The following is a 16,221-nucleotide window of genomic DNA, read 5'->3' on the forward strand; positions in this document are numbered from 1 at the left end:
AGCACCAGGAGTGCAGGTCAGGACAGCACCAGGAGTGCAGGTCAGGGCAGCGCCAGCAGTGCAGGTGAGGTCAGCACCAGGAGTGCAAGTCAGGACAGTGCCAGGAGTGCAGGTCAAGCCAGGAGTGCAGGTCAGGACAGCACCAGGAGTGCAGGCCAGGACAGCGCCAGGAGTGCAGGTCAGGACAGCGCCAGGTGTGCAGTTCAGGACAGCGCCAGGAGTGCAGGACAGCACCAGGAGTGCAGGTCAGGCCAGGGCCAGGAGTGCAGGTCAGGAGGGCAGCGCCAGGAGTGCAGGTCAGGACAGCGCCAGGTGTGCAGGTCAGGGCAGTGCCAGGAGTGCAGGTCAGGACAGCACCAGGAGTGCAGGTCAGGCCAGGAGTGCAGGTCAGGACAGCATCAGGAATGCAGGCCTGGACAGCGCCAGGAGTGCAGGCCCAAAAAGCGCCAGGAGTGCAGGTCAGGCCAGGAGTGCAGGTCAGGACAGCGCCAGCAGTGCAGGTGAGGGCAGCACCAGGAGTGCAGGTCAGGACAGCACCAGGAGTACAGGTCAGGGCAGCGCCAGCAGTGCAGGTGAGGGCAGCACCAGGAGTGCAGGACAGGACAGCGCCAGGTGTGCAGGTCAGGGCAGCGCCAGGAGTGCAGGTGCAGGTCAGGGCAGCACCAGGAGTGCAAGTCAGGACAGTGCCAGGAGTGCAGGTCAAGCCAGGAGTGCAGGTCAGGACAGCACCAGGAGTGCAGGCCAGGACAGCACCAGGAGTGCAGGTCAGGACAGCGCCAGGTGTGCAGGTCAGGAAAACGCCAGGAGTGTTGGACAACGCCAGCAGTGCAGGTCAGGCCAGGGCCAGGAGTGCAGGTCAGGCGGGCAGGGCCAGGAGTGTAGGTCAGGACAGGCCAGGTGTGCAGGTCAGGGCAGCATCAGGAGTGCAGATCAAGCCAGGAGTGCAGGTCAGGACAGCACCAGGAGTGCAGGCCAGGACAGCACCAGGAGTGCAGGCCAGGAGTGCAGGCCAGGACAAGATCAGGAGTGCAGGTCAGGACAGTGCAGGTAAGGGCAGCTCCAGGAGTGCAGGTCAGGGCAGCACCAGGAGTGTAGGTCAGGGCAGTGCCAGCAGTGCAGGTGAAGGCAGCACCAGGAGTGCAGGACAGGACAGCGCCAGGTGTGCAGGTCAGGGCAGCGCCAGGAGTGCAGGTGCAGATCAGGGCAGCAACAGGAGTGCAAGTCAGGACAGTGCCAGGAGTGCAAGTCAGGACAGTGCCAGGAGTGCAGGTCAAGCCAGGAGTGCAGGTCAGGACAGCACCAGGAGTGCAGGCCAGGACAGCGCCAGGAGTGCAGGTCAGGACAGCACCAGGTGTGCAGGTCAGGACAGCGCCAGGAGTGCAGGACAGCGGAAGGAGTGCAGGTCAGGCCAGGGCCAGGAGAGCAGGTCAGGACAGTGCCAGGTGTGCAGGTCAGGGCAGCATCAGGAGTGCAGGTCAGGGCAGTGCCAGGAGTGCAGGTCAGGACAGCACCAGGAGTGCAGGTCAGGCCAGGAGTGCAGGTCAGGACAGCACCAGGAGTGCAGGCCTGGGCAGCGCCAGGAGTGCAGGCCCGAACAGCGCCAGGAGTGCAGGTCAGGCCAGGAGTGCAGGTCAGGACAGTGCCAGCAGTGCAGGTGAGGGCAGCACCAGGAGTGCAGGTCAGGACAGCAACAGGAGTGCAGGTCAGGGCAGCGCCAGCAGTACAGGTGAGGGAGCACCAGGAGTGCAGGACAGGACAGCGCCAGGTGTGCAGGTCAGGACAGTGCCAGGAGTGCAGGTCAAGCCAGGAGTGCAGGTCAGGACAGCACCAGGAGTGCAGGTCAGGACAGCGCCATGTGTGCAGGTCAGGACAGCGCCAGGAGTACAGGACAGCGCCAGGAGTGCAGGTCAGGCCAGGGCCAGGAGTGCAGGTCAGGAGGGCAGGGACAGGAGTGTAGGTCAGGACAGCACCAGGTGTGCAGGTCATGGCAGCATCAGGAGTGCAGGTCAGGGCAGTGCCAGGAGTGCAGGTCAGGACAGCACCAGGTGTGCAGGTCAGGGAAGTGCCAGGAGTGCAGTTCAGGTCAGTGCCAGGAGTGCAGGTCAGGCCAGGAGTGCAGGTCAGGACAGCAGCAGGAGTGCAGGCCAGGACAGCACCAGGAGTGCAGGTCAGGACAGCACCAGGAGTGCAGGCCAGGAAGCGCCAGGAGTGCAGGTCAGGCCAGGAGTGCAGGTCAGGACAGCGCCAGCAGTGCAGGTGAGGGAAGCACCAGGAGTGCAGGTCAGGACAGCACCAGGAGTGCAGGTCAGGGCAGTGCCAGCAGTGCAGGTGAGGGCAGCACCAGGAGTGCAAGTCAGGACAGTGCCAAGAGTGTAGGTCAAGCCAGGAGTGCAGGTCAGGACAGCACCAGGAGTGCAGGCCAGGACAGCGCCAGGAGTGCAGGTCAGGACAGCGCCAGGTGTGCAGGTCAGTACAGCACCAGGAGTGCAGGACAGCACCAGGAGTGCAGGTCAGGCCAGGGCCAGGCGTGCAGGTCAGGAGGGCAGCGCCAGGAGTGCAGGTCAGGACAGCGCCAGGTGTGCAGGTCAGGGCAGCATCAGGAGTGCAGGTCAGGGCAGTGCCAGGAGTGCAGGTCAGGACAGCACCAGGAGTGCAGGTCAGGCCAGGAGTGCAGGTCAGGACAGCATCAGGAGTGCAGGCCTGGACAGCGCCAGGAGTGCAGGCCCAAAAAGCGCCAGGAGTGCAGGTCAGGCCAGGAGTGCAGGTCAGGACAGCGCCAGCAGTGCAGGTGAGGGCAGCACCAGGAGTGCAGGTCAGGACAGCACCAGGAGTACAGGTCAGGGCAGCGCCAGCAGTTCAGGTGAGGGCAGCACCAGGAGTGCAGGACAGGACAGCGCCAGGTGTGCAGGTCAGGGCAGCGCCAGGAGTGCAGGTGCAGGTCAGGGCAGCACCAGGAGTGCAAGTCAGGACAGTGCCAGGAGTGCAGGTCAAGCCAGGAGTGCAGGTCAGGACAGCACCAGGAGTGCAGGCCAGGACAGCACCAGGAGTGCAGGTCAGGACAGCGCCAGGTGTGCAGGTCAGGACAGCGCCAGGAGTGTTGGACAACGCCAGCAGTGCAGGTCAGGCCAGGGCCAGGAGTGCAGGTCAGGCGGGCAGGGCCAGGAGTGTAGGTCAGGACAGGCCAGGTGTGCAGGTCAGGGCAGCATCAGGAGTGCAGATCAGGGCAGTGCCAGGAGTGCAGGTCAGGACAGCACCAGGTGTGCAGGTCACGGCAGTGACAGGAGTGCAGTTCAGGTCAGTGCCAGGAGTGCAGGTCAGGCCAGGAGTGCAGGTCAGGACAGCACTAGGAGTGCAGGCCAGGACAGCACCAGGAGTGCAGGTCAGGACAGCGCCAGGAGTGCAGGCCAGGACAGCACCAGGAGTGCAGGTCAGGCCACGAGTGCAGGTCAGGACAGTGCCAGGAGTGTAGGCCAGGACAGCACCAGGAGTGCAGGTCAGGCCAGGAGTGCAGGTCAGGACAGCACCAGGAGTGCAGGCCAGGACAACGTCAGGAGTGCAGGTCAGGACAGTGCAGGTCAGGACAGAGCCAGGAGTGCAGGTCACGACAGCACCAGGAGTGTAGGTCAGAGCAGCGCCAGCAGTGCAGGTGAGGGCAGCACCAGGAGTGCAGGACAGGACAGCGCCAGGTGTGCAGGTCAGGGCAGTGCCAGGAGTGCAGGTGCAGGTCAGGGCAGCACCAGGAGTGCAAGTCAGGACAGTGCCAGGAGTGCAGGTCAAGCCAGGAGTGCAGGTCAGGACAGCACCAGGAGTGCAGGTCAGGGCAGCACCAGGAGTGCAAGTCAGGACAGTGCCAGGAGTACAGGTCAAGCCAGGAGTGCAGGTCAGGACAGCACCAGGAGTGCAGGCCAGGACAGCACCAGGAGTGCAGGTCAGAACAGCGCCAGGTTTGCAGGTCAGGACAGCGCCAGGAGTGCAGGACAGCACCGGGAGTGCAGGTCAGGCCATGGCCAGGAGTGCAGGTCAGGAGGACAGGGCTAGGAGCGCAGGTCAGGAGGACAGCATCAGGAGTGCAGGTCAGGAGGACAGTGCCAGGAGGGCAGGTCAGGGCAGCGCCAGGAGTGCAGGTCAGGACAGCACCAGGTATGCAGGTCAGGGCAGCGCCAGGAGTGCAGGTCAGGTCAGTGCCAGGAGTGCAGGTCAGGCCAGGAGTGCAGGTCAGGACAGCACCAGGAATGCAGGCCAGGACAGCACCAGGAGTGCAGGTCAGGACCGCACCAGGAGTGCAGGACAGTGCCAGGAGTGCAGGTCAGGCCAGGAGTGCAGGTCAGGACAGTGCCAGGAGTGTAGGCCAGGACAGCACCAGGAGTGCAGGTCAGGCCAGGAGTGCAGGCCAGGACAACATCAGGAGTGCAGGTCATGACAGTGCAGGTACGGGCAGCTCCAGGAGTGCAGGTCAGGGCAGCACCAGGAGTGTAGGTCAGGGCAGCACCAGCAGTGCAGGTGAGGGCAGCGCCAGGAGTGCAGGACAGGACAGCGCCAGGTGTGCAGGTCAGGGCAGCGCCAGGAGTGCAGGTGCAGGTCAGGGCAGCACCAGGAGTGCAAGTCAGGACAGTGCCAGGAGTGCAGATCAAGCCAGGAGTGCAGGTCAGGACAGCACCAGGAGTGCAGGCCAGGACAGCACCAGGAGTGCAGGCCAGGAGTGCAGGCCAGGACAACATCAGGAGTGCAGGTCAGGACAGTGCAGGTAAGGGCAGCTCCAGGAGTGCAGGTCAGGGCAGCACCAGGAGTGTAGGTCAGGGCAGCACCAGCAGTGCAGGTGAGGGCAGCGCCAGGAGTTCAGGACAGGACAGCGCCAGGTGTGCAGGTCAGGGCAGCGCCAGGAGTGCAGGTGCAGGTCAGGGCAGCACCAGGAGTGCAAGTCAGGACAGTGCCAGGAGTACAGGTCAAGCCAGGAGTGCAGGTCAGGACAGCACCAGGAGTGCAGGCCAGGACAGCACCAGGAGTGCAGGTCAGAACAGCGCCAGGTTTGCAGGTCAGGACAGCGCCAGGAGTGCAGGACAGCACCGGGAGTGCAGGTCAGGCCAGGGCCAGGAGTGCAGGTCAGGAGGACAGGGCTAGGAGCGCAGGTCAGGAGGACAGCATCAGGAGTGCAGGTGAGGAGGACAGTGCCAGGAGGGCAGGTTAGGGCAGCGCCAGGGGTGCAGGTCAGGACAGCACCAGGTGTGCAGGTCAGGGCAGCACCAGGAGTGCAGGTCAGGTCAGTGCCAGGAGTGCAGGTCAGGCCAGGAGTGCAGGTCAGGACAGCACCAGGAGTGCAGGCCAGGACAGCACCAGGAGTGCAGGTCAGGACAGCACCAGGAGTGCAGGTCAGGACAGTGCCAGGAGTGTAGGCCAGGACAGTGCCAGGAGTGCAGGTCAGGCCAGGAGTGCAGGCCAGGACAACATCAGGAGTGCAGGTCAGGACAGTGCAGGTAAGGGCAGCTCCATGAGTGCAGGTCAGGGCAGCACCAGGAGTGTAGGTCAGGGCAGCACCAGCAGTGCAGGTGAGGGCAGCGCCAGGAGTGCAGGACAGGACAGCGCCAGGTGTGCAGGTCAGGGCAGCGCCAGGAGTGCCGGTGCAGGTCAGGGCAGCACCAGGAGTGCAAGTCAGGACAGTGCCAGGAGTGCAGATCAAGCCAGGAGTGCAGGTCAGAACAGCACCAGGAGTGCAGGCCAGGACAGCACCAGGAGTGCAGGTCAGAACAGCGCCAGGTTTGCAGGTCAGGACAGCGCCAGGAGTGCAGGACAGCGCCGGGAGTGCAGGTCAGGCCAGGGCCAGGAGTGCATGTCAGGAGGACAGGGCTAGGAGCGCAGGTCAGGAGGACAGCATCAGGAGTGCAGGTCAGGAGGACAGCGCCAGGAGGGCAGGTCAGGGCAGTGCCAGGAGTGCAGGTCAGGACAGCACCAGGTGTGCAGGTCAGGGCAGCACCAGGAGTGCAGGTCAGGTCAGTGCCAGGAGTGCAGGTCAGGCCAGGAGTGCAGGTCAGGACAGCACCAGGAGTGCAGGTCAGGACAGTGAAAGGAGTGCAGGTCAGGCCAGGAGTGCATGTCAGGACAGTGCCAGGAGTGCAGGCCAGGACAGCGCCAGGAGTGCAGGTCAGGCCAGGAGTGCAGGTCAGGACAGCGCCAAGAGTGCAGGCCAGGACAACATCAGGAGTGCAGGTTGGGACAGTGCAGGTTAGGGCAGCGCCAGGAGTGCAGGTCAGGACAGCAGGAGGAGTGCAGACCAGGACAGCACCAGGAGTACAGGTCAGGACAGCACCAGGACTGCAGGCAAGGACAGTGCCAGGAGTGCAGGCCAGGAAAGCACCAAGAGTGCAGGTCAGGACAGCGCCAGGAGTGCAGGTCAGGACAGCCCCAGGAGTGCAGGTTAGGGCAGCACCAGGAATGCAGGTCAGGGCAGCATCAGGAGTACAGGTCAGGGCAGCGCCAGGAGTGCAGGTCAGGACAGCGCCAGGAGTGCAGGTCAGGCCAGGAGTGCAGTTCAGGACAGCACCAGGAGTGCAGGCCTGGACAGCGCCAGGAGTGCAGGCCCAAACAGTGCCAGGAGTCAGGACAGCACCAGCAGTGCAGGTGAGGGCAGCACCAGGAGTGCAGGTCAGGACAGCACGAAGAGTGCAGGTCAGGGCAGCGCCAGCAGTGCAGGTGAGGGCAGCACCAGGAGTGCAGGACAGGACAGCGCCAGGTGTGCAGGTCAGGGCTGCGCCAGGAGTGCAGGTGCAGGTCAGGGCAGCAACAGGAGTGCAAGTCAGGACAGTGCAAGGAGTGCAAGTCAGGACAGTGCCAGGAGTGAAGGTCAAGCCAGGAGTGCAAGTCAGGACAGCACCAGGAGTGCAGGCCAGGACAGCGCCAGGAGTGCAGGTCAGGACAGCGCCAGGTGTGCAGGTCAGGACAGCGCCAGGAGTGCAGGACAGCACCAGGAGTGCAGGTCAGGCCAGGGCCAGGAGTGCAGGTCAGGAGGGCAGCACCAGGATTGCAGGTCAGGACAGCGCCAGGTGTGCAGGTCAGGGCAGCATCAGGAGTGCAGGTCAGGGCAGTGCCAGGAGTGCAGGTCAGGACAGCGCCAGGAGTGCAGGTCAGGACAGCACCAGGAGTGCAGGCCTGGACAGCGCCAGGAGTGCAGGCCCGAACAGCGCCAGGAGTGCAGGTCAGGCCAGGAGTGCAGGTCAGGACAGCGCCAGCAGTGCAGGTGAGGGCAGCACCAGGAGTGCAGGTCAGGACAGCACCAGGAGTGCAGGTGAGGGCAGCACCAGCAGTGCAGGTGAGGGCAGCACTAGGAGTGCAGGACAGGACAGCACCAGGTGTGCAGGTCAGGACAGTGCCAGGAGTGCAGGTCAAGCCAGGAGTGCAGGTCAGGACAGCACCAGGAGTGCAGGCCAGGACAGCGCCAGGAGTGCAGGTCAGGACAGCGCCAGGGGAGCAGGTCAGGACAGTGCCAGGAGTGCAGGACAGCACCAGGAGTGCAGGTCAGGCCATGGCCAGCAGTGCAGGTCAGGAGGGCAGGGACAGGAGTGTAGGTCAGGACAGCACCAGGTGTGCAGGTCAGGGCAGCATCAGGAGTGCAGGTCAGGGCAGTGCCAGGAGTGCAGGTCAGGACAGCACCAGGTGTGCAGGTCAGGGCAGTGCCAGGAGTGCAGTTCAGGTCAGTGCCAGGAGAGCAGGTCAGGCCAGGAGTGCAGGTCAGGACAGCAGCAGGAGTGCAGGCCAGGACAGCACCAGGAGTGCAGGTCAGGACAGCACCAGGAGTGCAGGCCAGGAAGCGCCAGGAGTGCAGGTCAGGCCAGGAGTGCAGGTCAGGACAGCGCCAGCAGTGCAGGTGAGGGAAGCACCAGGAGTGCAGGTCAGGACAGCACCAGGAGTGCAGGTCAGGGCAGCGCCAGCAGTGCAGGTGAGGTCAGCACCAGGAGTGCAAGTCAGGACAGTGCCAGGAGTGCAGGTCAAGTCAGGAGTGCAGGTCAGGACAGCATCAGGAGTGCAGGCCAGGACAGCGCCAGGAGTGCAGGTCAGGACAGCGCCAGGTGTGCAGGTCAGGACAGCGCCAGGAGTGCAGGACAGCACCAGGAGTGCAGGTCAGGCCAGGGCCAGGAGTGCAGGTCAGGAGGGCAGCGCCAGGAGTGCAGGTCAGGACAGCGCCAGGTGTGCAGGTCAGGGCAGCATCAGGAGTGCAGGTCAGGGCAGTGCCAGGAGTGCAGGTCAGGACAGCACCAGGAGTGCAGGTCAGGCCAGGAGTGCAGGTCAGGACAGCATCAGGAATGCAGGCCTGGACAGCGCCAGGAGTGCAGGCCCAAAAAGCGCCAGGAGTGCAGGTCAGGCCAGGAGTGCAGGTCAGGACAGCGCCAGCAGTGCAGGTGAGGGCAGCACCAGGAGTGCAGGTCAGGACAGCACCAGGAGTACAGGTCAGGGCAGTGCCAGCAGTGCAGGTGAGGGCAGCACCAGGAGTGCAGGACAGGACAGCGCCAGGTGTGCAGGTCAGGGCAGCGCCAGGAGTGCAGGTGCAGGTCAGGGCAGCACCAGGAGTGCAAGTCAGGACAGTGCCAGGAGTGCAGGTCAAGCCAGGAGTGCAGGTCAGGACAGCACCAGGAGTGCAGGCCAGGACAGCACCAGGAGTGCAGGTCAGGACAGCGCCAGGTGTGCAGGTCAGGAAAGCGCCAGGAGTGTTGGACAACGCCAGCAGTGCAGGTCAGGCCAGGGCCAGGAGTGCAGGTCAGGCGGGCAGGGCCAGGAGTGTAGGTCAGGACAGGCCAGGTGTGCAGGTCAGGGCAGCATCAGGAGTGCAGATCAGGGCAGTGCCAGGAGTGCAGGTCAGGACAGCACCAGGTGTGCAGGTCACGGCAGTGCCAGGAGTGCAGTTCAGGTCAGTGCCAGGAGTGCAGGTCAGGCCAGGAGTGCAGGTCAGGACAGCACCAGGAGTGCAGGCCAGGACAGCACCAGGAGTGCAGGTCAGGACAGTGCCAGGAGTGCAGGCCAGGACAGCACCAGGAGTGCAGGTCAGGCCACGAGTGCAGGTCAGGACAGTGCCAGGAGTGCAGGCCAGGACAGCACCAGGAGTGCAGGCCAGGACAACGTCAGGAGTGCAGGTCAGGACAGTGCAGGTCAGGACAGCACCAGGAGTGCAGGTCACAACAGCACCAGGAGTGTAGGTCAGAGCAGCGCCAGCAGTGCAGGTGAGGGCAGCACCAGGAGTGCAGGACAGGACAGCGCCAGGTGTGCAGGTCAGGCCAGGAGTGCAGGTCAGGACAGCACCAGGAGTGCAGGCCAGGACAACGTCAGGAGTGCAGGTCAGGACAGTGCAGGTCAGGACAGCACCAGGAGTGCAGGTCACAACAGCACCAGGAGTGTAGGTCAGAGCAGCGCCAGCAGTGCAGGTGAGGGCAGCACCAGGAGTGCAGGACAGGACAGCGCCAGGTGTGCAGGTCAGGGCAGCGCCAGGAGTGCAGGTCAGGACAGCACCAGGAGTGCAGGCCAGGACAACGTCAGGAGTGCAGGTCAGGACAGTGCAGGTCAGGACAGCACCAGGAGTGCAGGTCACAACAGCACCAGGAGTGTAGGTCAGAGCAGCGCCAGTAGTGCAGGTGAGGGCAGCACCAGGAGTGCAGGCCAGGACAGCACCAGGAGTGCAGGTCAGAACAGTGCCAGGTTTGCAGGTCAGGACAGCGCCAGGAGTGCAGGACAGCACCGGGAGTGCAGGTCAGGCCAGGGCCAGGAGTGCAGGTCAGGAGGACAGGGCTAGGAGCGCAGGTCAGGAGGACAGCATCAGGAGTGCAGGTCAGGAGGACAGTGCCAGGAGGGCAGGTCAGGGCAGCGCCAGGAGTGCAGGTCAGGACAGCACCAGGTGTGCAGGTTAGGGCAGCGCCAGGAGTGCAGGTCAGGTCAGTGCCAGGAGTGCAGGTCAGGCCAGGAGTGCAGGTCAGGACAGCACCAGGAGTGCAGGCCAGGACAGCACCAGGAGTGCAGGTCAGGACAGCACCAGGAGTGCAGGACAGCGCCAGGAGTGCAGGTCAGGCCAGGAGTGCAGGTCAGGACAGTGCCAGGAGTGTAGGCCAGGACAGTGCCAGGAGTGCAGGTCAGGCCAGGAGTGCAGGCCAGGACAACATCAGGAGTGCAGGTCAGGACAGTGCAGGTAAGGGCAGCTCCAGGAGAGCAGGTCAGGGCAGCACCAGGAGTGTAGGTCAGGGCAGCACCAGCAGTGCAGGTGAGGGCAGCGCCAGGAGTGCAGGACAGGACAGCGCCAGGTGTGCAGGTCAGGGCAGCGCCAGGAGTGCAGGTGCAGGTCAGGGCAGCGCCAGGAGTGCAAGTCAGGACAGTGCCAGGAGTGCAGATCAAGCCAGGAGTGCAGGTCAGGACAGCACCAGGAGTGCAGGCCAGGACAGCACCAGGAGTGCAGGCCAGGAGTGCAGGCCAGGACAACATCAGGAGTGCAGGTCAGGACAGTGCAGGTAAGGGCAGCTCCAGGAGTGCAGGTCAGGGCAGCACCAGGAGTGTAGGTCAGGGCAGTGCCAGCAGTGCAGGTGAAGGCAGCACCAGGAGTGCAGGACAGGACAGCGCCAGGTGTGCAGGTCAGGGCAGCGCCAGGAGTGCAGGTGCAGATCAGGGCAGCAACAGGAGTGCAAGTCAGGACAGTGCCAGGAGTGCAAGTCAGGACAGTGCCAGGAGTGCAGGTCAAGCCAGGAGTGCAGGTCAGGACAGCACCAGGAGTGCAGGCCAGGACAGCGCCAGGAGTGCAGGTCAGGACAGCACCAGGTGTGCAGGTCAGGACAGCGCCAGGAGTGCAGGACAGCGGAAGGAGTGCAGGTCAGGCCAGGGCCAGGAGTGCAGGTCAGGACAGTGCCAGGTGTGCAGGTCAGGGCAGCATCAGGAGTGCAGGTCAGGGCAGTGCCAGGAGTGCAGGTCAGGACAGCACCAGGAGTGCAGGTCAGGCCAGGAGTGCAGGTCAGGACAGCACCAGGAGTGCAGGCCTGGGCAGCGCCAGGAGTGCAGGCCCGAACAGCGCCAGGAGTGCAGGTCAGGCCAGGAGTGCAGGTCAGGACAGTGCCAGCAGTGCAGGTGAGGGCAGCACCAGGAGAACAGGTCAGGACAGCAACAGGAGTGCAGGTCAGGGCAGCGCCAGCAGTACAGGTGAGGGCAGCACCAGGAGTGCAGGACAGGACAGCGCCAGGAGTGCAGGTCAGGACAGCACCAGGAGTGCAGGTCAGGACAGCACCAGGTGTGCAGGTCAGGACAGCAAAAGGAGTACAGGACAGTGCCAGGAGTGCAGGTCAGGCCAGGGCCAGGAGTGCAGGTCAGGAGGGCAGGGACAGGAGTGTAGGTCAGGACAGCACCAGGTGTGCAGGTCATGGCAGCATCAGGAGTGCAGGTCAGGGCAGTGCCAGGAGTGCAGGTCAGGACAGCACCAGGTGTGCAGGTCAGGGCAGTGCCAGGAGTGCAGTTCAGGTCAGTGCCAGGAGTGCAGGTCAGGCCAGGAGTGCAGGTCAGGACAGCAGCAGGAGTGCAGGCCAGGACAGCACCAGGAGTGCAGGTCAGGACAGCACCAGGAGTGCAGGCCAGGAAGCGCCAGGAGTGCAGGTCAGGCCAGGAGTGCAGGTCAGGACAGCACCAGCAGTGCAGGTGAGGGAAGCACCGGAGTGCAGGTCAGGACAGCACCAGGAGTGCAGGTCAGGGCAGCGCCAGCAGTGCAGGTGAGGGCAGCACCAGGAGTGCAAGTCAGGACAGTGCCAGGAGTGCAGGTCAAGCCAGGAGTGCAGGTCAGGACAGCACCAGGAGTGCAGGCCAGGGCAGCGCCAGGAGTGCAGGTCAGGACAGCACCAGGTGTGCAGGTCAGGACAGCACCAGGAGTGCAGGACAGCACCAGGAGTGCAGGTCAGGCCAGGGCCAGGAGTGCAGGTCAGGAGGGCAGCGCCAGGAGTGCAGGTCAGGACAGCGCCAGGTGTGCAGGTCAGGGCAGCATCAGGAGTGCAGGTCAGGGCAGTGCCAGGAGTGCAGGTCAGGACAGCACCAGGAGTGCAGGTCAGGCCAGGAGTGCAGGTCAGGACAGCATCAGGAGTGCAGGCCTGGACAGCGCCAGGAGTGCAGGCCCAAAAAGCGCCAGGAGTGCAGGTCAGGCCAGGAGTGCAGGTCAGGACAGCGCCAGCAGTGCAGGTGAGGGCAGCACCAGGAGTGCAGGTCAGGACAGCACCAGGAGTACAGGTCAGGGCAGCGCCAGCAGTTCAGGTGAGGGCAGCACCAGGAGTGCAGGACAGGACAGCGCCAGGTGTGCAGGTCAGGGCAGCGCCAGGAGTGCAGGTGCAGGTCAGGGCAGCACCAGGAGTGCAAGTCAGGACAGTGCCAGGAGTGCAGGTCAAGCCAGGAGTGCAGGTCAGGACAGCACCAGGAGTGCAGGCCAGGACAGCACCAGGAGTGCAGGTCAGGACAGCGCCAGGTGTGCAGGTCAGGACAGCGCCAGGAGTGTTGGACAACGCCAGCAGTGCAGGTCAGGCCAGGGCCAGGAGTGCAGGTCAGGCAGGCAGGGCCAGGAGTGTAGGTCAGGACAGGCCAGGTGTGCAGGTCAGGGCAGCATCAGGAGTGCAGATCAGGGCAGTGCCAGGAGTGCAGGTCAGGACAGCACCAAGTGTGCAGGTCACGGCAGTGCCAGGAGTGCAGTTCAGGTCAGTGCCAGGAGTGCAGGTCAGGCCAGGAGTGCAGGTCAGGACAGCACCAGGAGTGCAGGCCAGGACAGCACCAGGAGTGCAGGTCAGGACAGCGCCAGGAGTGCAGGCCAGGACAGCACCAGGAGTGCAGGTCAGGCCACGAGTGCAGGTCAGGACAGTGCCAGGAGTGTAGGCCAGGACAGCACCAGGAGTGCAGGTCAGGACAGGAGTGCAGGTCAGGACAGCACCAGGAGTGCAGGCCAGGACAACGTCAGGAGTGCAGGTCAGGACAGTGCAGGTCAGGACAGAGCCAGGAGTGCAGGTCACGACAGCACCAGGAGTGTAGGTCAGAGCAGCGCCAGCAGTGCCGGTGAGGGCAGCACCAGGAGTGCAGGACAGGACAGCGCCAGGTGTCCAGGTCAGGGCAGCGCCAGGAGTGCAGGTGCAGGTCAGGGCAGCACCAGGAGTGCAAGTCAGGACAGTGCCAGGAGTGCAGGTCAAGCCAGGAGTGCAGGTCAGGACAGCACCAGGAGTGCAGGTCAGGGCAGCACCAGGAGTGCAAGTCAGGACAGTGCCAGGAGTACAGGTCAAGCCAGGAGTGCAGGTCAGGACAGCACCAGGAGTGCAGGCCAGGACAGCACCAGGAGTGCAGGTCAGAACAGCGCCAGGTTTGCAGGTCAGGACAGCGCCAGGAGTGCAGGACAGCACCGGGAGTGCAGGTCAGGCCATGGCCAGGAGTGCAGGTCAGGAGGACAGGGCTAGGAGCGCAGGTCAGGAGGACAGCATCAGGAGTGCAGGTCAGGAGGACAGTGCCAGGAGGGCAGGTCAGGGCAGCGCCAGGAGTGCAGGTCAGGACAGCACCAGGTATGCAGGTCAGGGCAGCGCCAGGAGTGCAGGTCAGGTCAGTGCCAGGAGTGCAGGTCAGGCCAGGAGTGCAGGTCAGGACAGCACCAGGAGTGCAGGCCAGGACAGCACCAGGAGTGCAGGTCAGGACCGCACCAGGAGTGCAGGACAGCGCCAGGAGTGCAGGTCAGGCCAGGAGTGCAGGTCAGGACAGTGCCAGGAGTGTAGGCCAGGACAGCACCAGGAGTGCAGGTCAGGCCAGGAGTGCAGGCCAGGACAACATCAGGAGTGCAGGTCAGGACAGTGCAGGTAAGGGAAGCTCCAGGAGTGCAGGTCATGACAGCACCAGGAGTGTAGGTCAGGGCAGCGCCAGCAGTGCAGGTGAGGGCAGCACCAGGAGTGCAGGACAGGACAGCGCCAGGTGTGCAGTTCAGGGCAGTGCCAGGAGTGCAGGTGCAGGTCAGGGCAGCACCAGGAGTGCAAGTCAGGACAGTGCCAGGAGTGCAGGTCAAGCCAGGAGTGCAGGTCAGGACAGCACCAGGAGTGCAGGCCAGGACAGCACCAGGAGTGCAGGTCAGAACAGCGCCAGGTTTGCAGGTCAGGACAGTGCCAGGAGTGCAGGACAGCACCGGGAGTGCAGGTCAGGCCAGGGCTAGGAGTGCAGGTCAGGAGGACAGGGCTAGGAGTGCAGGTCAGGAGGACAGCATCAGGAGTGCAGGTCAGGAGGACAGTGCCAGGAGGGCAGGTCAGGGCAGCGCCAGGAGTGCAGGTCAGGACAGAACCAGGTGTGCAGGTCAGGGCAGCGCCAGGAATGCAGGTCAGGTCAGTGCCAGGAGTGCAGGTCAGGCCAGGAGTGCAGGTCAGGACAGCACCAGGAGTGCAGGCCAGGACAGCACCAGGAGTGCAGGTCAGGCCAGCGCCAGGAGTGCAGGACAGCGCCAGGAGTGCAGGTCAGGTCAGGCCAGGAGTGCACGTCAGGACAGTGCCAGGAGTGCAGGCCAGGACAGCACCAGGAGTGCAGGTCAGGCAACACCAGGAGTGCAGGTCAGGCCAGGAGTGCAGGTCAGGACAGCACCAGGAGTGCAGGCCAGGACAATGTCAGGAGTGCAGGTCAGGACAGTGCAGGTCAGGACAGCGCCAGGAGTGCAGGTCATGACAGCACCAGGAGTGTAGGTCAGGGCAGCGCCAGCAGTGCAAGTGAGGGCAGCACCAGGAGTGCAGGACAGGACAGCGCCAGGTGTGCAGTTCAGGGAAGCGCCAGGAGTGCAGGTGCAGGTCAGGGCAGCACCAGGAGTGCAAGTCAGGACAGTGCCAGGAGTGCAGGTCAGGCCAGGAGTGCAGGTCAGGACAGCACCAGGAGTGCAGGCCAGGACAGCACCAGGAGTGCAGGTCAGAACAGCGCCAGGTTTGCAGGTCAGGACAGCGCCAGGAGTGCAGGACAGCACCGGGAGTGCAGGTCAGGCCAGGGCTAGGAGTGCAGGTCAGGAGGACAGGGCTAGGAGCGCAGGTCAGGAGGACAGCATCAGGAGTGCAGGTCAGGAGGACAGTGCCAGGAGGGCAGGTCAGGGCAGCGCCAGGAGTGCAGGTCAGGACAGAACCAGGTGTGCAGGTCAGGGCAGCACCAGGAATGCAGGTCAGGTCAGTACCAGGAGTGCAGGTCAGGCCAGGAGTGCAGGTCAGGACAGCACCAGGAGTGCAGGCCAGGACAGCACCAGGAGTGCAGGTCAGGCCAGCACCAGGAGTGCAGGACAGCGCCAGGAGTGCAGGTCAGGTCAGGCCAGGAGTGCAGGTCAGGACAGTGCCAGGAGTGTAGGCCAGGACAGCACCAGGAGTGCAGGTCAGGCCAGGAGTGCAGGCCAGGACAACATCAGGAGTGCAGGTCAGGACAGTGCAGGTAAGGGCAGCTCCAGGAGTGCAGGTCAGGGCAGCACCAGGAGTGTAGGTCAGGGCAGCGCCAGCAGTGCAGGTGAGGGCAGCGCCAGGAGTGCAGGAAAGGACAGCGCCAGGTGTGCAGGTCAGGGCAGCGCCAGGAGTGCAGGTGCAGGACAGGGCAGCACCAGGAGTGCAAGTCAGGACAGTGCCAGGAGTGCAGGTCAAGCCAGGAGTGCAGGTCAGGACAGCACCAGGAGTGCAGGCCAGGACAGCACCAAGAGTGCAGGTCAGCACAGCGCCAGGTTTGCAGGTCAGTACAGCGCCAGGAGTGCAGGACAGCACCGGGAGTGCAGGTCAGGCCAGGGCCAGGAGTGCAGGTCAGGAGCACAGGGCTAGGAGCGCAGGTCAGGAGGACAGCATCAGGAGTGCAGGTCAGGAGGACAGTCCCAGGAGGGCAGGTCAGGGCAGCGCCAGGAGTGCAGGTCAGGACAGCACCAGGTGTGCAGGTCAGGGCAGCGCCAGGAGTGCAGGTCAGGACAGTGCCAGGAGTGCAGGCCAGGACAGCACCAGGAGTGCAGGTCAGGACAGTGCCAGGAGTGCAGGACAGGCCAGGAGTGCAGGTCAGGACAGTGCCATGAGTGTAGGCCAGGACAGCGCCAGGAGTGCAGGTCAGGCCAGGAGTGCAGGCCAGGACAACATCAGGAGTGCAGGTCAGGTCAGTGCAGGTCAGGGCAGTGCCAGGAGTGCAGGTCAGGACAGCACGAGGAGTGCAGGCCAGGACAATGCCAGGAGTACAGGTCAGGCCAGAAGTGCAGGTCAGGACAGCACCAGGAGTACAGGTCAG

The sequence above is a fragment of the Ambystoma mexicanum genome, chromosome 14, assembly GCF_040938575.1.
Source record: "Ambystoma mexicanum isolate Mex_15411 chromosome 14, UKY_AmexF1_1, whole genome shotgun sequence".
Taxonomy (NCBI): domain Eukaryota; kingdom Metazoa; phylum Chordata; class Amphibia; order Caudata; family Ambystomatidae; genus Ambystoma; species Ambystoma mexicanum.